The sequence below is a fragment of the Bubalus bubalis genome, chromosome 23, assembly GCF_019923935.1.
Source record: "Bubalus bubalis isolate 160015118507 breed Murrah chromosome 23, NDDB_SH_1, whole genome shotgun sequence".
Taxonomy (NCBI): domain Eukaryota; kingdom Metazoa; phylum Chordata; class Mammalia; order Artiodactyla; family Bovidae; genus Bubalus; species Bubalus bubalis.
This window is the reverse complement of record NC_059179.1, coordinates 21,205,705-21,226,106: the sequence shown is the minus strand read 5'-3', so window position 1 is coordinate 21,226,106 and position 20,402 is coordinate 21,205,705. Positions and strand designations below refer to the sequence as shown.

At 41.1% G+C, this 20,402-nt stretch overlaps 1 protein-coding gene across 5 annotated transcripts in view; it reads left to right on the top strand.

Annotated features, from left to right (window-relative positions):
- Positions 1-6,529: 6,529 nt before the first annotated feature.
- The window catches only part of CPN1 (carboxypeptidase N subunit 1), a 47,428-nt gene continuing 33,555 nt past the window's right edge, over positions 6,530-20,402 (top strand). For 2 of the 5 annotated variants that reach the window (XM_044935005.2, XM_044934999.2), the window contains exons 1-2: positions 6,530-6,721; positions 10,326-10,386. The gene's annotated coding sequence lies outside the window, so the exon portion shown is untranslated. Of the gene's footprint in view, positions 6,722-6,947; positions 7,139-10,325; positions 10,387-20,402 lie in introns of those variants that run through there. The other 3 variants (XM_044935003.2, XM_044935001.2, XM_044935004.2) reach the window with 3 other exon arrangements.

The following is a 20,402-nucleotide window of genomic DNA, read 5'->3' as shown; positions in this document are numbered from 1 at the left end:
GATAGATCACATCCTGGGCCATAAAGCTAGCCTTGGTAAATTCAAAAAAATAGAAATCATTCCAAGCATCTTTTCTGACCACAATGCAGTAAGATTAGATCTCAATTACAAGAGAAAAACTATTAAAAATTCCAACATATGGAGGCTGAACAACACGCTGCTGAATAACCAACAAATCACAGAAGAAATCAAAAAAGAAATCAAAATTTACATAGAAACGAATGAAAATGAAAACACAACAACCCAAAACCTGTGGGACACGGTAAAAGCAGTCCTAAGGGGAAAGTTCATAGCAATACAGGCACACCTCAAGAAACAAGAAAAAAGTCAAATAAATAACCTAACTCTACACCTAAAGCAACTAGAAAAGGAAGAAATGAAGAACCCTAGGGTTAGTAGAAGGAAAGAAATCTTAAAACTTAGAGCAGAAATAAATGCAAAAGAAACAAAAGAGACCATAGCAAAAATCAACAAAACCAAAAGCTGGTTTTTTGAAAGGATAAATAAAATTGACAAACCATTAGCCAGACTCATCAAGAAACAAAGGGAGAAAAATCAAATCAATAAAATTAGAAATGAAAATGGAGAGATCACAACAGACAACACAGAAATACAAAGGATCATAAGAGACTACTATCAACAATTATATGCCAATAAAATGGACAACATGGAAGAAATGGACAAATTCTTAGAAAAGTACAACTTTCCAAAACTGGACCAGGAAGAAATAGAAAATCTTAACAGACTCACCACAAGCACAGAAATTGAAACTGTAATCAAAAATCTTCCAGCAAACAAAAGCCCAGGTCCAGACGGCTTCACAGCTGAATTCTACCAAAAATTTAGAGAAGAGCTAACACCTATCCTGCTCAAACTCTTCCAGAAAATTGCAGAGGATGGTAAACTTCCAAACTCATTCTATGAGGCCACCATCACCCTAATACCAAAACCTGACAAAGATCCCACAAAAAAAGAAAACTACAGGCCAATATCACTGATGAACATAGATGCAAAAATCCTTAACAAAATTCTAGCAATCAGAATCCAACAACACATTAAAAAGATCATACACCATGACCAAGTGGGCTTTATCCCAGGGATGCAAGGATTCTTCAATATCCGCAAATCAATCAATGTAATACACCACATTAACAAATTGAAAAATAAAAACCATATGATTATCTCAATAGATGCAGAGAAAGCCTTTGACAAAATTCAACATCCATTTATGATCAAAACTCTCCAGAAAGCAGGAATAGAAGGAACATGCCTCAACATAATAAAAGCTATATATGACAAACCCACAGCAAACATTATCCTCAATGGTGAAAAATTGCAAGCATTTCCTCTAAAGTCAGGAACAAGACAAGGGTGCCCACTTTCACCATTACTATTCAACATAGTTTTGGAAGTTTTGGCCACAGCAATCAGAGCAGAAAAAGAAATAAAAGGAATCCAAATTGGAAAAGAAGAAGTAAAACTCTCACTATTTGCAGATGACATGATCCTCTACATAGAAAACCCTAAAGACTCCACCAGAAAATTACTAGAACTAATCAATGACTATAGTAAAGTTGCAGGATATAAAATCAACACACAGAAATCACTTGCATTCCTATACACTAATAATGAGAAAACAGAAAGAGAAATGAAGGAAACAATTCCATTCACCATTGCAACGGAAAGAATAAAATACTTAGGAATATATCTACCTAAAGAAACTGAAGACCTATATATAGAAAACTATAAAACACTGGTGAAAGAAATCAAAGAGGACACTAACAGATGGAGAAATATACCATGTTCATGGATTGGAAGAATCAATATAGTGAAAATGAGTATACTACCCAAAGCAATCTATAGATTCAATGCAATCCCTATCAAGCTACCAACAGCATTCTTCACAGAGCTAGAACAAATAATTTCACAATTTGTATGGAAATACAAAAAACCTCGAATAGCCAAAGCGATCTTGAGAAAGAAGAATGGAACTGAAGGAATCAACCTACCTGACTTCAGGCTCTACTACAAAGCCACAGTTATCAAGACAGTATGGTACTGGCACAAAGACAGAAATATAGATCAATGGAACAAAATAGAAAGCCCAGAGATAAATCCACATACATATGGACACCTTATCTTTGACAAAGGAGGCAAGAATATACAATGGATTAAAGACAATCTCTTTAACAAGTGGTGCTGGGAAATCTGGTCAACCACTTGTAAAAGAATGAAACTAGAACACTTTCTAACACCATACACAAAAATAAACTCAAAATGGATTAAAGATCTAAACCTAAGACCAGAAACTATAAAACTCCTAGAGGAGAACATAGGCAAAACACTCTCTGACATACATCACAGCAGGATCCTCTATGATCCACCTCCCAGAATATTGGAAATAAAAGCAAAAATAAACAAATGGGGCCTAATTAACCTTAAAAGCTTCTGCACATCAAAGGAAACTATTAGCAAGGTGAAAAGACAGCCTTCAGAATGGGAGAAGATAATAGCAAATGAAGCAACTGACAAACAACTAATCTCGAGAATATACAAGCAACTCCTACAGCTCAACTCCAGAAAAATAAATGACCCAATCAGAAAATGGGCCAAAGAACTAAATAGACATTTCTCCAAAGAAGACATACAGATGGCTCACAAACACATGAAAAGATGCTCAACACCATTCATTATCAGAGAAATGCAAATCAAAACCACTATGAGGTACCATTTCACGCCAGTCAGAATGGCTGCGATCCAAAAGTCTACAAGTAATAAATGCTGGAGAGGGTGTGGAGAAAAGGGAACCCTCTTACACTGTTGGTGGGAATGCAAACTAGTACAGCCACTATGGAGAACAGTGTGGAGATTCCTAAAAAAACTGGAAATAGAACTGCCTTATGATCCAGCAATCCCACTGCTGGGCATACACACTGAGGAAACCAGAAGGGAAAGAGACACGTGTACCCCAATGTTCATCACAGCACTGTTTATAATAGCCAGGACATGGAAGCAACCTAGATGTCCATCAGCAGATGAATGGATAAGAAAGCTGTGGTACATATACACAATGGAGTATTACTCAGCCATTAAAAAGAATGCATTTGAATCAGTTCTAATGAGGTGGATGAAACTGGAGCCTATTATACAGAGTGAAGTAAGCCAGAAAGAAAAACACCAATACAGTATACTAACGCATATATATGGAATTTAGAAAGATGGTAACAATAACCCTGTGTACGAGACAGCAAAAGAGACACTGATGTATAGAACAGTCTTATGGACTCTGTGAGAGAGGGAGAGGGTGGGAAGATTTGGGAGAATGGCATTGAAACATGTAAAATATCATGTATGAAACGAGTTGCCAGTCCAGGTTCGATGCACGATACTGGATGCTTGGGGCTGGTGCACTGGGACGACCCAGGGGGATGGAATGGGGAGGGAGGAGGGAGGAGGGTTCAGGATGGGGAACACATGTATACCTGTGGCGGATTCATTATGATATTTGGCAAAACTAATACAATTATGTAAAGTTTAAAAATAAAATAAATTAAAAAAAAAATAAAAAAAAATAAAAAGAGAACATATACATAAGCACAAAAACATCAATAATTAGCATAAATTTTTCTGATAAAATAAAGACATGATGACTAGTTAGTACTTTATGGTGCTGGTGGTCCTCATGGTGCAGGTGGTAAAGAATCTCCCTGCAATATAGGGACCCTGGTTTGATCCCTGGGTTGGGAAGATCCGAGGAGAAGGAAATGGCAACGTGCTCCAGTATTCTTGCCTGGAGAATTCCATGGAGGTTGCAAAGAGTTGGAAATGACTGGGCGATGAACACTTTCACTTTCACTTCTTTATGGTGCGTAAATGTCTTCTATAACCTACCTCAGGGCATGCAACAGTCAAAACTCAGGTTCAAGGCAATATTCTGGGTCGAGGCAAGCTAGGACATAAGTGTAGAATCAGAACAGGCTAGTAAGGGGAAAAGGAACATCCTAGTATCAGGCACAACCAGAAGTGGAGGCCACGGGGCCACTCAAGGGAGCTTGATAAACTCAAGCTAGATTGAGACCTATGTTGTAGGAAGAAGAGATGGAAGAGAGAGATTCAAGTTCATGCATAGGGTGCTGTTTTATTGGTATTTCTACAAATTTAAAATCACAGCAGGAAAGGTTTAGGACAAAATGCCTTTAGCCTTAGTGATAGCAAATTTTAAGTCTCAAAGGCCTTTACATAATTGGCACAAAAAGTTATCATATATTGGGTGGTCAGTTCTAGCTAGCTCTGAACTTTCAGTGAAGCTGAACTTAACTTCATATTTATGGTTATTCAGGATGAAATAACCCATGAATTTCCATTCACAGGGACCTTATAAACCAGACCCAAGAAGTTTGCTCAAGACTCTTTCTTATTTATCTTCTCCACTAGTTTCAAACACATAACGAGTATGTTTCCTCAGTGATGATGCAATCATTCAAACGAAAAAAAAAATTTTTTAAATTTTTATTTATTATTATTTTTGACTGCTCTAGGTCTTCATTGCTGTATACAGGCTTTCTCGAGTTGCGGTCATACTGTTTTGTTGCAGTGCCTAGGCTTTTCGTTGTGGTGACTTCTCTTGTTGTGGAGCACGAGCTTTAGGCAGGCGGGCTTAAGGTACAGCACGTGGGTTCTAGAGCACGCGTTGGGTATCTGTGGCACACAGGCTTAGTTGCTCCAAGGCATGTGGGATCTTCCAGGACCAGGGATCAAACTGGTGTCCCCTGCATTGACAGGTGGACTCTTAATAACTGGACCATCAGTGAAGTCCAAAACAATTTTTTTTGGTCTTAGGTAACAATTATTTTATCTTTAGGGTCAGTTCTTGATTCAGGAGGGAACATAGAATGAAATTAAGGTAATAGGATCTGAAATCTGAACATATCTTACATTTTCTAGCTGTTTGACCTTGGGCAGGTCCAGACTTCATATGATCTTCGTCTAAAAAACAGAACTAACAACACCTACTTTCCAGGTTAGGAGGGTAAGGATTAATGGTAATGTATGTATTTTCCCTGGCAATTAGGAAGGCCTCATAAATGATGGTTTTTATTACCAAGTCATTGAAAATTCTCCTACAGTCAATGCAAATTCAAGTTTTTAGCAATTCATTGCTTCCCCCCCCTCCACTGTTTCCTGTTTTAATGTGTGATATTCCAGGCTCAGTTACTATTCAATCAATTAATAATGGTTATTATATTTCTCTGGTATAATAGTGACATGATGGATTTCTCTTACACTTATTATAATATTGCATTTCTCTGAATCTTAGATGCCATGTGTTTTAAGATACTTTTCAGTTCCAGAGACATTAAAATGTGAAACCAAGGGCATTTTAGAATCAATGAAATATAGTTGTCCTCTACTACATTTGGACCCGCAAACTGTTACTGGTCCAGTTAACAGGCTGCTCAAAGCCTAATGTTTATTAGTCCCTTCATCCCACATGACCAGATCACTTCGAGTCAGGCTCCTATTTTCCAGTTAACCTAATACCCTGATACCCTCATACCTAATATGTCATATCAATAAACACACGTTACATTAGTTTTTTCAAACTCAAAGAGAACCTCTTTACTACCAGTAAGGATTACACAGGTACAGCCTATTGACACATTAAGCAACACTGGTACACAGAATGGATTCAGAGTCCACGCCATGTATGCATTCCATCGGATTGAGGGCAATCCGAATCAACATGTCACTAACCAACGATTGCCCTGTTGGAAGCAGGGTTAGTGGGGACAAGCAGAGTTAGTGGGGACAAGCGGGATTAGTGGGGACAAGCAGGGTTAGTGGGGACAAGCAGGGTTAGTGGGGGCATAGGGAAGAGCCTGGGTTTCTGGAATTTCAGTTAGTCATTTTCTGTCCCGTTGTCAACAAAATGTAAATACAGAGAGGATAGTTCATTTTTTGTCATTGCTCTTCAATATTTGTTTAATCCCTGTTACATACCAAGAGTATAGGCTAAGGACTGGGAATCCAGAAATAAGATATTGTCCTTGGTCTTAAGGGCCTTATGTTTTAATCGTAGAAGAGAAACCAAAAATGACAGCATCATGCTATGTTTGCAGAGAAGTGTGCAGAGCTCTCTAAGCAAACAGAAGAAAGGAACGACAGAAATCAGACCAGGGGTACGTGATAGGAAAGTTTTATAGAAAATGATGCCTGCACTTGGTTTTGAAACATAAACAGGAGTCAGTTACTTTCCAAACGGAGGGACAAGAGTTGTTTAAACACTCTTTTATGTTGGTGGATTTTACCATAATTTTTTAAAAATTGGTAGGGAAAAATGCAGTCTTTTGAAAGACTGCTGTTTGTTTGGCAAAGCCAGCAGGAAAGAAGAGTGTTGGGGAAAAGAGGTGGGACAGGCAGTGATAGCCAGGTCCTGGAGGGCCTTGTTTCCGGAACAGATGTTTGAAATTAACCGACGAGAATGGAAAACTAATAAGGGGTCTGAAGGTAGAAGTAAGGGGCGATCCGGAGACGGGACGTGGCTGCATTGAAGGAGGAGCACACGTGCTCCCATGTGAAGTGGGCGGCCGGCGAGGGAGAGCTCCAGGCAGCAAGGCTGGTCCAGGCAGGGATGCAGGGACGCCGAGCCCCGCAGTGGCAGTGTGAGAAGCAGGAAGCGTGGCGAGGATCGGCAGGAAAGAGAACTGAGAGGGCTTCGAGGGTGAGTAAACGCAGGAGGTGAGTGAGAAGGAAGAATTTAGAGCGGCTCCCGTGTTTTCAACGTGGGCAACAGGTGGTGCCATTTCCCAAGAAGCACTGCTCTGGAAGAAAACAGGCGGCATTCAGATTCAAGGGGCTGCACCTGAGGGCCCCGAGGAAGGGGCAAAGGGGGAAGGCGTCCTAGTCAAGGCAATAGGAGAAATAACTGACATGTGCACAACACTCTACAGATTACACAAAACTGTTATCGACAAGTGAGATGTGACTGGAGCAGACAGTGTGTTGGGGGGCAGGATTCTTAGGGCAGTTTATGTGGTTGGGAGGAACAGCCTGTTTATAGAGAGCAGTGAAGATTCAACCCTGGAGGTCCCGCTAGATCCAAAAATTCAAAGAAACCCCAGAAGGGTTGCATTTAGAGGTAAGAATATTCAAAAATATTTCTTCTTCAACTGGAAAATTCCGACTCTTGAAACCAACCAAAGCAAAATAAAAGAAGGAAAAGTAAAGAAGAAATTTCCACCTTCAATTAACAAGGAAAAAGTTATAAAACAGCACTGTGAAGTGTAGGTGCCAAATAAAGAGAACTTTGACCTAAAATATATGAGAAGGCAGAGCCAATACATTCCTACATAGACTTTGAGAGAGAAATGGATTTATGTAAAATTAAGTGTCGCATTCCTGAGAAGTACATGCAGTGATTCTCTGCACGTAGATGGACAGGGTCTAAGGTCTGACCAAGGGTGGGTCAGTGATGGTCAGTGTTCTGCAACAGATGTCCTATTTTTATTGTAAGAGAACCTCTGACTTCTTTAAATTGGTGTATAATTGATTTACAATTGTATGTTAGTTTCTTGTGTATAGCAAAGTGATTCAGTTTTATATGTATATTCTTTTTCAGATTCTTTTCTATTATAGATTATTACAACATGGTGAATATAGTTCCCTGTGCTATACCAGGACCTCTGAATTCTAGCTGAGCACATGGCTGGCTGGCTGGGATAAAGACCACATTTGTCAGATTCCCTTGCAAATGGGCATGACCACGTGACTGCCTATGAGCTATAAGTGGGAGCCATGTAAAACTATGGGAGGTTTGCTTTTGTTTTCATTTTTTAAGGAGCTTTTTTGAGATATAAAGCACATACCACATATAAATGGAATCATACAATATGCGGGGGTTTTTGTGATTGGTTTCTCTCATTTAACATAATGTTTTCAAGGTTCGTCTATGTCTCAGCATGGATTAGTACTCCACTTCTTTTTACTGCTGAATATGTATCTAGCACATTCCATTTACTCATTCCCACCAGCAGGGTGGCTGGAATGTGAATGTGAACATGGGGCTGGAAGATCTGCCCGTACAAAAAGTTAAGTGTGTGTTGAGACAGGTGGAGCAACAAGCTAGAAGGAGCCTGGACCATTTGATGAACACAACACTGGTCTTGTCACTGCTTCTATCCCTTGGAATGACTGACTGTCTTATCATAGTAAGGATTTGAAACAGACTGGTTATACCTTAGTTACACTCAAGCAGACAGATCTTTTATTAAACAGACGGAGGATAGTACACTCCCGAGATATGGGAGTGGGCCAACCCCAAAGGAGTGGCAGTGACCCAGCTTGGCTTTCCTTTTTATACTCCCCTGTATCCTTCTCTTGGTTCTGCCCTGTGCAAAATAGGGCTTGTACCTGCCACCAATCAGGAAAGGGAATGCAAATGGGTAAACCATCAAGGCCAGTTGACAGTTTCACGTTATATGACAATACAACAGGCTGTATTGTGCATGTCTTTCCCATAATTCAGTCTGTTATAATCAGATGTATGTATGTATAGAATATTTCTGAACCCTTAATGGGCTCTTATGGTGGTAAAGAACCCGCCTGCCAATGCAGGAGATGTAAGAGACACAGGTTCGAAGCCTGGGCCTGGAAGATCCCCTGGAGAGGGCACAGCAACCCACTCCAGTACTCTTGACTGAAGAATCCCATGGATAGAGGAGCCTGGTGGGCTACAGTCCATGGGGTCGCGAAGAGTCGGACACGACTGAAACAACTTAGCACACACACACAATGGGTGCCTACCTGCCTAAGGTTACTTGAGGACACAGCTGTGCATCAAGGGCACATGTGCCAGAGTTGGAGAAACCCCTGTTCCTAGGTAGGATGCATGTGCAGGAGTTGGAAAAGTCTTTGTGGTTGTTTTTGTGGCATATCTGTGAGCTCTCTTGGGTGTGTCTGGGATGGGGTTTAGAGATCAGGTTGCATCCTTTTCGGCCAGGCCAGCCATCACTGCTCATTCCTTGTTCGGTTCAGTTCAGTCTCTCAGTCCTGTCTGACTCTTTGTGACCCCATGGACTACAGCACTCCAGGCCTCCCTGTCCATCACAAACTCCTGGAGTTTACTCAAACTCATGCCCATAGAGTCGGTGATGCCATCCAACCATCTCATCCTCTGTTGTCCCCTTCTCCTCCTGCCTTCAATCTTTCCTAGCATCAGAGTCTTTTCAAATGAGTCAGCTCTTCGCATCAGGTGGCCAAAGTATAGGAATTTCAGCTTCAGCATCAGTCCTTCCAATGAATATTCAGGACTGATTTCCTTTAGCATGGACTGGATGGATCTCCTTGCAGTCCAAGGGACTCTCAAGAGTCTTCTCCAACACCACAGTTCAAAAGCATCAATTCTTTGGCACTCAGCTTTCTTTATAGTCCAACTCTCACATCCATACATGACTACTGGAAAAACCATAGCCTTGACTAGGCGGAGCTTTGTTGGCAAAGTAATGTCTTTGCTTTTTAATATGCTGTCTGCTGCTGATGCTGCTGCTGCTGCTAAGTCGCTTCAGTTGTGTCCGACTCTGTGCGACCCCATAGATGGCAGCCCACCAGGCTCCCCCGTCCCTGGGATTCTCCAGACAAGAACACTGGAGTGGGTTTCCATTTCCTTCTCCAATGCATGAACGTGAAAGGTGAAAGTGAAGTCGCTCAGTCATGTCCGACTCTTCGTGACCCCATGGACTGCAGCCTACCAGGCTCCTCTGTCCATGGGATTTTCCAGGCAAGAGTCCTGGAGTGGCTAGATTGGTCCAAGGAGCTCATGCCTAACTTCCTCCCTAACACTTCCAAACTCCATTTATGTAAGAAAGAGGTAAAGCTCCAACCATTTGGCATTTTCTATCTAATCCTAAAGGATATAAGGTGTTGGGGGCAGGAAACACACATGAAAATCAGAGAATTTAGAGAAAACCATGTAGGAAGGCAGAATAGTAGGAAACTGCCCAAAGGAAGTGTTCAGGAAGAAAAAAGAAAAAAAAAAGGTAAAGCATTACAAAGATAGCCTTGAAACAGCAGGAGCGCATGGCTCTTTATAAGCGACACTGACAGCTTTGGTTTTGCGGCAGGTTTTGACAAGTACACAAAACCTACTGCAAAGGCCAGATAAATGCTCTCTGAAAAGGTATCAACCTAATATCTTGAAAAAATAAATTTCATTTACGTTTCAGTTATATTTCTGTTAAGCTCTTTATCCTTCTCTACAAATGTGGTTGAAAAAACATAGCAACATAATCACCATCCCTTAATGATTTCTATGTTTTTTTCCCCTCTAGAACCATTAAAGTTGACAGCTAGCATCGACATTGCATCTTATGAAGAAACATTTTTCTAAAGGTAAGTGATTCCTTCAGTTTTATTTCAACTTCTTTTTCTTCTGTTAAATACATATTGTGTAGTAATTTTTACTTTTAAAAGCATAAAGACTATGATCTCTTTTTTTGTAAATTATTTGTCTGCCTATCTGCAAATTCATTCTTTACAAATATTTAGTGAGCACCTAGTAAATGTTAAACATTACGTTAAGCATTGAGGGCAAGGTAGTGAAAAGAAGAGAAAAAAAAAAAAGGCCACACAGAGGAAAAAGCAAGAGAAGACAGTAATCTTTGGCTTCATGCAACTTACATTTTAGTGGCGAATACAACCCCCCAAAAAGGAACAAATAATTATATAGTTTGCCTTTAGATAGGGATAAGTATTATGAAGAATAATCAAGTAAAGGAATAGAGAATGATAAGGGGTAGCAGTCAGGGACTAGTTCAGGGTAGGAAGGTCAGAGCCAGCCACTCTAAGGCTGTGGTATTTGAGTATGGACTTAAGTGATGTAAAGGGAAGTTAAGAGCATGCAAACATTTAAGATAAGAGCATCCCAGTCGGAAAAAATAGCAAGTGTACAGGCCCTGTGCTAGATATAAGCTTGGCATGTTTAAGAAAATAGAACGGTTTTTGGACTGTTGCTTACTGGGCCTTAATACCATTGTAAGAATTTATATTTTAAGCATGGAAATCACTGAAATGTTTTGACTCCAAAAGTAATTTATATTTTAAAACACTTAAGCTTCTTTGTAGGGAATAAAACTAGTAGGGCCAACTGGAAATGGGGAATATTTGAGGAGGCTTTTGTCATTGTCCAAATCAGAAACTTATGATGGGGCAATCGTTACCATCTAAGCAAGAAATATATGGTCCTCTGGACTAAGATGACAGCGATCAAGGTGAGAGAAATAGTTTCCAGACATATTTTCAAAGCAGTCTGTATAACTTGGTGATATGGGGAATGAGATAAAGAGAGGACTTGTGGATGAGTCCTAGGTTTTGGTGTCAGGAATTGGGTCAATCATGGTAATATTTGCCAATTTGGGGAAACTAAAAAGGGAAGAAGGAACAGATTTTAAGAGTCATCACAATAAGATCGATTGTCACCAATTGATTACAGTGGCTATTCCTAGCTGATGGAGTATGGGGGTCATGTCTTATTTTTATCTTTATATTTTTCTGTTTTCATAACAAAAATATCTCATGTTTACATGATCATATAAAGTTTTTTGAAAGATTGATTTTTCAGTTACCCTTAAGAACTGGAGGCCAGATTAGAGGCAGTTTTCATGATGTAACCAGGCCCAAGTGGTGGAGGCATTCCAGTGTCATGGAAAGTACCCCGCTTTAGAGTCAGACAGCTCATTTAATCTTCAGATTGTTTAACTATATGTTATGTGAGCTGGGAAAAATCACCTCAAATTTTAGAGATCTTCATATATATAAATGGAATATGATGGTCTCAAGAAAGATTGAGGTGAAGGTTAAATGGGATTATGTGGGTAAAAGCATGTAATCAATCATTCACTGACTCCACAAGTATTCAGTGAGAACTTATTACATTTCAGGCCCCAGTCTAGTTGCTAGAGACACATCAGAAAATAACAGAGATCCATTCTTGACCACAAGGTGCTTATATCCTTATAGGGAGATGAGAGAGTCAGTTCCTAGGCAGGTTGATAGGGAGTCTAGGGGTCCCCAAGGAGAGAGGGGTCTGGAATTCTTAAGGAGGAAGAAAGGACAAACTTTTTTTCCTTCTCTACATTCCTTAGGATTATATAACAATAATGTATCCTGCCTGAGGACAGTCTTTGGATTAAACCTTCTGTTATCTTAAAATGTAAATTATGGGAGTAGACCTGGTCTTTACAAGGATGTATCTTGCCTGAGGACAGTGTTATCTTAAAATGTAAATTATGGGAGTAGGTCTGATGAGGTCTTGACAACCTCCAGATATTCTTTGGATTATATAACTTCATTTTTAACACTAGCAAGCGGGTACTCTTTCTGCCCTCTTCTGATGCCTATGTCAGAAGCTTTCTCTATCTCCTTTATACTTTAATAAAACTTTATTACACAAAAGCTCTGAGCGATCAAGCCTTGTCTCTGGCCCCGGATTGAATTCTTCTCCTCCGGGGGCCAAGAATCCCGTGTATTCACGTGATTCAACAACAACCTTTCAGAGAGAAGAGAATAAACAGACAAATATATACTGTATCAGATAGTAATAAGTACTTTGAAGAAATATTAAACAGGGCAAGATGATAAGGAAATCCTGGGGACAAGACTGTTTCCCCTCATCCAGTTGACCCGTCATCAGTTGGTAGACATAGTTTGGCTTCCCTGGTGGCTCAGCAGTAAAGAATGAGCCTGCCAAGGCAGGCGATGAAGCTTCAATCCCTGAGTTGGAAAGATCCCCTGGAGAGGGAAATTGCAGTCCACTCCAGTGTACTTGCCTGGGAAATCCCATGGATAGAGGAGCCTGGTGGGCTACAGTTCATGGGATCACAAAGAGTCAGACATGACTTAGTGACCAAACAATAACAACTTCTATCTGTAAGGCTCTGTTCTGGCACCAGGAACTAGAAGCAGGTAAGTGGCCTTAGGCATGGGTACCTATTAGAAATCCTCATGGAGGTGTGAGGTAGGGAGTTGGAAATGCAGTTTTGGAGCTCAGAGAAATAAAAGAAGATATAAATTTGAGAGTAATCAGCTTACAGTGGGATTTGCGCATGAGATCATCTGAAATAAAGTGTCGATAAAGAAAAAAAATTCAAGGTCGGACCCTAGCCGATTTCCACAGGGTCAGTGTGATGAGGAGGAATCAATAAGGCTCGCCCCTCTCAAAACACTCCCCAAACACACACTCCTCTTCTGTTTTTAATCTGGTTAACATCTACGCATTCAGATCTCAGTTCATATGTTACTTTCTTCATTTTAAAATTTATCCTGCACATTGTACTGGGATTTAGTGATGAATGGTAAGTAAGATAAATTAGTTTTGGCCTTTGCCAAGTTTATCTTCTACTGGGAGAGAAAGCCAGTAGACAATAAAGAAATAAATGAGGTAATTACAGACTAAGTCACATATTTTGCTTAAAATAAACAGGAGATAAGACTGAGCATAACCAGGGGAGACCTCTTTAAGTGAAATATCAGGGTAAAGTCTCCATGAGTAGTTTGTTGTTGTTCAGTCGCTAAGTCGTGTTTGACTCTTTGCGACCCCATGGATTGTAGCCCGCCAGGCTCCACTGTCCATGGGATTCCCCAGGCAAGAATACTGGAGCGGGTTGTCATTTCCTTCTCCAGGTTATCTTCCTGACCCAGGGATCAAACTCACATCTCCTGCATTGGCAGGCAGATTCTTTACCACTGAACCACCAGGGAAACCCACATGTTGTTCACCGTTGTGCCAATATCAGAAATATAAGATGAGCTTAGAGAATAACATTCTAGGCAAAGAATTAGAAGAATCTGTCCTGAGCACCAACTCTCCTTACTCTCCGTGCTTGGCCAGGTTCCTTTTTGCTCTATACTCTCCTAACCCATAAAACTCAAATAACTCTGAGTCATTGTTAACTTGAATTGAGCTGGACTCTTGATTCATTTATGTCTAGTCAACTGATAATTTATTAAGCAGGCTTAAATTACATTGAGTGCTCTGCAGAAGCTCAGAGTTACTGCTAGAGGATAGAAAGAAATTTTAAAACTAAAATAACCAAAGTTGTGGCTTGGAAAGTTTGATTCATTTGCCTCAACAAGGCTCTGCAGGGCTGATTTCCCAAGAGTTGAGTCAAGATGCTGGGAGGATGTCAGACAGGAGAGCTTTCTGCTGCAGCCTTCCCCAACCCCCAAGAGCTCCAGCTCTGTCCAAGACTTAAGGTATTAGGGGATGCATTCCTTTCCTATTGTGGGTGGAAATTTACCACAAACATAAACAGATGATGCCCTTTCTCTGGAAGAGGAATGTTCCTTCCCTGCCTGTATGAACTTTGGGTTGTTGTAAACAGGAACACCCTCTGTATTTCAGGGCTGAGACTGGCACTCCTTCCCTGAAATTTCACATAGAGTACCAGAGCATATGTCCTGAAGCCAGAGGGCACACAGTGCCTCTTGAAGCAGTTTCAGAAGTAGAAGGAACTTGAGTAACAGAGAGGGTATTTAAAAACATTTTTTTTCCAGCTTCACTGACGTGTAATTTTCATACAACATTGTGTACTTTTAAGGTACACAACATGATGATTTAATACATGTATACGTTGCAAAATGATTACTATGTTAGGGTTAATTAACATCTCCATCACCTCATGTACTTGTGTATGGGTGATGAGAACACTTAAGATCTACTCTCTTAGCAACTTTCAAATATATAATACAGTCCCACTAACTATAGTCACCATGCTGTACATTAGATCCCAGAACTTACTCATCTTACAGCTTGAAGTTTGTATCCTTTGATCAACATCTCATTTTCCCTACCCATCTGCTCCAGACAACTACCATTTTACTCTGTTTCTATGAGTATGGATTTTTTAGAATCCACATGAGTGAGATAATACAATATTTGTCTTCTTCTCTCCGGCTTATTTCACTTAGCATATGCTGCTGCTGCTGCTAAGTCACTTCGGTCATGTCCAACTCTGTGCGACCCACCAGGCTCATAGATGTCAGCCCACCAGGCTCCCCAGTCCCTGGGATTCTCCAGGCAAGAACACTGGAGTGGGTTGCCATTTCCTTCTCCAATGCATGAAAGTGAAAAGTAAAAGTGAAGTCGCTCAGTTGTGTCCGACTCTTAGCGACACCATGGACTGCAGCTTACCAGGCTCCTCCGTCCATGGTATTTTCCAGGCAAGAGTACTGGAGTGGGGTGCCGTTGCCTTCTCCTTAGTATATGCAGAGACAGAAAATTTTAGTCTTGACAAGTTCAACTCCCTCTTGGGCCATTTGACCATGGGCAAAATAATGAACTTCTATAACCTCAGTGTCCCATCTGTATAGGATGGAAGGAAAATAGCTCCTTCCTCATGAGTTGTGTGAATCGGGCAAGATAAAGTATGTGAGTCCTTTTGCACAGTCAGTTCAGTTCAGTCGCTCAGTCGTGTCTGACTCTTTGCAACACCATGGACTGCAGGACACCAGGATTCCCTGTCCATCACCAACTCCCGGAGCTTGCTCAAACTCATGTCCATTGAGTCAGTGATGCCATCCAACCATCTCATCTTCTGTTGTCCCCTTCTCCTCCTGCCTTCAATCTTTCCCAGCATCAGGGTCTTTTCAAATGAGTCAGCTCTTCGCATCAGGTAGCCAAAGTATTGGAGTTTCAGCTTCCGCATCAGTCCTGTCCTTCCAATGATTATTCAGGACTGATTTCCTTCAGAATGGACTGGTTGGATCTCCTTGCTGTCCAAGGGACTCTCAAGAGTCTTCTCCAACACCACAGTTAAAAAGCATCGATTCTTTGGCTCTCAGCTTTCTTTAGAGTCCAACTCTCACATCCATACATGACTACTACCTGCCACATAGTAAGGGATTAATAAATATTATTAGCAGTATTAATAGTAGCAGCAGCAGCTGCTGCTGCTAAGTCACTTCAGTCGTGTCCGACTCTGTGCGACCCCATAGATGGTAGCCCACCAGGGTTCCCCGTCCCTGGGATTCTCCAGGCAAGAACACTGGAGTGGGTTGCCATTTCCTTCTCCAATGCATGAAAGTGAAAAAATAAAGTGAAGTCGCTCAGTCCTGTCCAACTCTAGCAACCTCATGGACTGCAGCCTACCAGGCTCCTCCGTCCGTGGGATTTTCTAGGCAAAAGTACTGGAGTGGGGTGCCATTGCCTTCTCCGAGCAGCAGCAGCATTAAGCATCTATCTACTCTGTGCTAGAGACCAAGTTAGGTGATGGGAATACAGTTCTTTCACTCAACATATATATTGAATGAGTGGATTGTATATATCTAAAGGTTTTACTTGTATCATTTTTCATATAGAATAAAACAAAGATTCTTGACCATGTGGTGCTTACATTCTAGTGAAGAGACAGATAATCAAGAGTGAAAAAGGCAGTTACTCTTCTCAAAGATACAGACTAGTGAGCAAGCACAACACTAGGGAAGAGTGATGGACACAACCACATGGGCCATCGAGCAGGTCACCTAACCTAGTTTTGGAGGATCAGGGATGGCTTGCTGAAGGATATGTGGATGTTGGGTCAGATCAGAGTCCTGTATCCTCCTGTGATAGGTATAATAACGGCCCCCAAGTGGATCCACATCCTGATCCCAGGAACCTGTGAATGTGTTATGTTATATGGCAAGGGAGAATGAAGTTTGTGGATAGAATTAAGTTTGCTAATCAGCTGATCTTGAGATGGAGGGATTATCCAGGTGGGCCCAGTGTAATCCCAAGTGTCCTGACGAAGGCAAGAGGGTCAGAGTCAGAGTGATGAGATGGGAGAAAGACTCAGTGGGCCATTCCTGGCTTTGAAGATGAAGGAAAAAGCCATAAGCCAAGGAATGCAAGCAGCCTCTAAAAACTATAAAAGCCTGGAGCATTCTCTCCTGGAAAACATTCTAAAAACATCTAAGAACATTCTCTCCTAAAAACATTCTCTCCTGAAGCCTCCAGTAAAGAACACAGCCCTGCTGACCCTTGCTTATAGTTTAATGAGAGCCATTTGTTTAGCATGGATGAGATCACCTTAAGAACTGCAGACACATTTACCAGAGAAATGGAAATTCTTCTGCAGAGGAACAATTTAGGGTTATCTAGGGAGCACTGAGTCAAACCTTCAGTAGTGACAGGTACTGTCCTGTTGACAAATTCAATTGACTATCAAGGGTGAGGGAAGGGGGGATTTTATTCAAATGTAACCCAGGAAGCAGATTCTTAGAAAGGACTGAAGATTGTAACCCAGGAAGCGGATTCTTAGAGAGCTCTGAGAACTAATCCACCTGTTAGAAGTAGAAGGCACAGTCCTATACAATTTCGAGACAAAAGATCATATGTCAAAATGACATACTGATATTTTTACATAAAATTCACCAAGGACACACAGTCCAGATAGACACAAGCAAAGTAAGCATCAGCAAATCTTCATGACCCCCTACAGAGCTGGGAAAGAACTGTTCTTTTAAGAAGTTGTGTTGCTAGCTGTCAGAAGAAAGAAAAAAAAAACCCAAAAAATGATCTGTACTGTAGAGCAGGCCCACCTTTGAGGAGCTCTGGTTAATGTATAACGCGGATGCACACTGCACCTGATGAGGGAGGGAGAGGCCCAAACAAACACAGAGAATTTAACGTTCAATTTTTTCTTGTCCTGCCTTAAACTGTAAATTTTGTTTCATCAGTCCTCAATCAGGGGCTTAATGTGTAACAGCATCAGCGACATGCTTTTATCTTTCTCTCTCGATGCCTGCTCTCACTACCTCTGGTGTCAGGATTTCATCAGAATATTATGGGGTTTTAACAGTGGATGCAAAATCCTGTGGTTTTTTTACTCTGTAGTACTGCTGACTTGGTCCTTATCTTGAGCCAACTCTCTAGACTCTCTGTGGGCCAGATTGGCCTGGCTTAGTTTATTCAACCAATATGTCCAAGAGTTAATAGCTAGCTTTACGGACAGGTTATAAAAGCATAGAATTTCCTGGAGAAAGTTTGCTGAGGGCAGAACAGCAGGATACAAGAGGAAAAGTCAATAGTGGGTCTGATCATTCATCACCAAATGTGCTCCTGTGCCAGGCCGGGTGCTTGAGGCTGATGCTCATCCCAGGGGGTGGGGGCTGGGGCCGGGCTGCCCTCTGTCCTAACACCTAGCCTGGTGGATAAGTGCACAACAGGCAAAGTTGTAAGATTGGAGGACAAAGACTGATGGTAACGGTAACTGCAAGGGGAAGTGAAGAAGACCCAGGGTTTGGAGCTGAGTTAAGTTACCTGGGGAAACAGCGTAAGCAAAAGCAGGAAGTCAGGTGATGAGGACATGATCAGAAGACAGCAGGCAGGGTGGTGGGGCTGCTCTGGGGTGAGGTCACAGTTGGGATGAGTTGAAAACCTGGCAGAGGCATTTGGATTTTACACTCTGGTGCGTGGAGATTCATTGAGACTTTGCTTTTTTAAAAAACAAAAAACAGAACTTTATCAAAGTATAGTTTACATACCATAAAATTCACCCATTTTATGTGTGCAATTCAATGATTTCTAGTAAATTTACCAAATTATGTGACCATCACCTAGTTTTAGAATATCCTCATTCCTCCAACAAGGTCCCTCATGCCCACTTACAGTGAATCTCTCTTCCCACTCCCAGCCCTGGCAGTCACTATTTTACTTTTCCTCTGTAGGTTTACTTTTGCAGAGCATTTCATGTAAATGGAATCATAACAATAAGTGGGCTTTCTGTGTTGGCTGCTTTCAGTTAGCATAATGTTTTTGAAGTCCATCCATGTTGTAGCATGTATATTAATATTTTCTTTTTATTGCTGAACTACTCCAGTACTCTTGCCTGGAAAATCCCATGGACAGAGGAGCCTGGAGGGCTGCAGTCCACGGGGTCACTGATGGTTGGACATGACTGAGTGACTTCACTTTCACTTTTCACTTTCATGCATCAGAGAAGGAAATGTCAACCCACTCCAGTGTTCTTGCCTGGAGAATCCCAGGGACGGGGGAGCCTGGTGGGCTGCCGTCTGTGGGGTCGCACAGAGTCGGACATGACTGAAGTGACTTAGCAGTAGCAGCAGCAGTGTATAATTGTATCGATGTACCTACCACATTCTGTTTATGCACCAGTTGATGGACCTTTGAGTAGTTTCCACTTTCATGGTCATTATGAATAAGGCTGCTATGACTATTCTTGTGTACAAGTCTTTGTTGTATTGAGTAGGTACCCAGGAGTGGACTTGTTGTATTGTATGGTAAAATTATAGTTAACTTTTGGGGAGCTGTACTTAATTACTTTCTTTCTTTTTTAAAAGCAGCTTTATTGAGACACAATTTGTATAGCATAAAATTCATCTACTTCCTGTTTACAGTTCTGTGCATTTTAGTGTATTTACAGAGCTGTACATTCCCCACAATCTAATTTGAGAACACTTCTATCAACAGGAGAAACCTTGTACCCATTTATAGTTACTCTGCATTTTCACTCCTAGCCCTAGCCAACTTCTAGTTTACTTTCAGTCTCTATATGTTTGTCTTTTCTAAACATTTCATATGAATTGAATCATATAATATGTGATCTTTTGTGTCTTCTTTCACTAAACATAATATATATATTTTTAAATTTAAATTGATTTATGTTAATTGGAGGCTAATTACTTTACAATATTGTATTGGTTTTGCCATACATCAACATGAATCCGCCACGGGTGTACACGTGTTCCCAATCCTGAAACCCCTCCCACCTCCCTCCCCATACCATCCCTCTGGGTCATCCCAGTGCACCAGCCCCAAGCATCCTGTACCCTGCATTGAACCTGGACTGGCGATTCGTTTCTTATATGATATTATACATAAACATAATATTTTTAAGGTTCATCCATCTTGTATAATGTATCAGTACTTCGTTCCTTTTCATTGTCAAATGATATTCCATTGTATGGATATGCCATATTTTGTTTGTTCATTCATTAGTTAATGGATATTTGGATTGTTTCTACTTTTCTATCATGAATAATACTGCTTTGAACATTCACATACTAGTTTTTGTGTGGATGTATGTTTTTATTTCTTTTGAGTAGATAATCTAGGAGAAGAATTGCTGGGTTGTATCAGTTCAGTCACTCAGTCATGTCTGATTCTTTGTGACCCCATGAATCACAGCACGCCAGGCCTCCCTGTCCATCACCAACTCCTGGAGTTCACTCAAACTCATGTCCATCGAGTCGGTGATGCCATCCAGCCATTTTATCCTCTGTCGTCCCCTTCTCCTCCTGCCCCCAATCCCTCCCAGCATCAGAGTCTTTTCCAATGAGTCAACTCTTCGCATGAGGTGGCCAAAATACTGGAGTTTCAGCTTTAGCATCATTCCTTCCAAAGAATACCC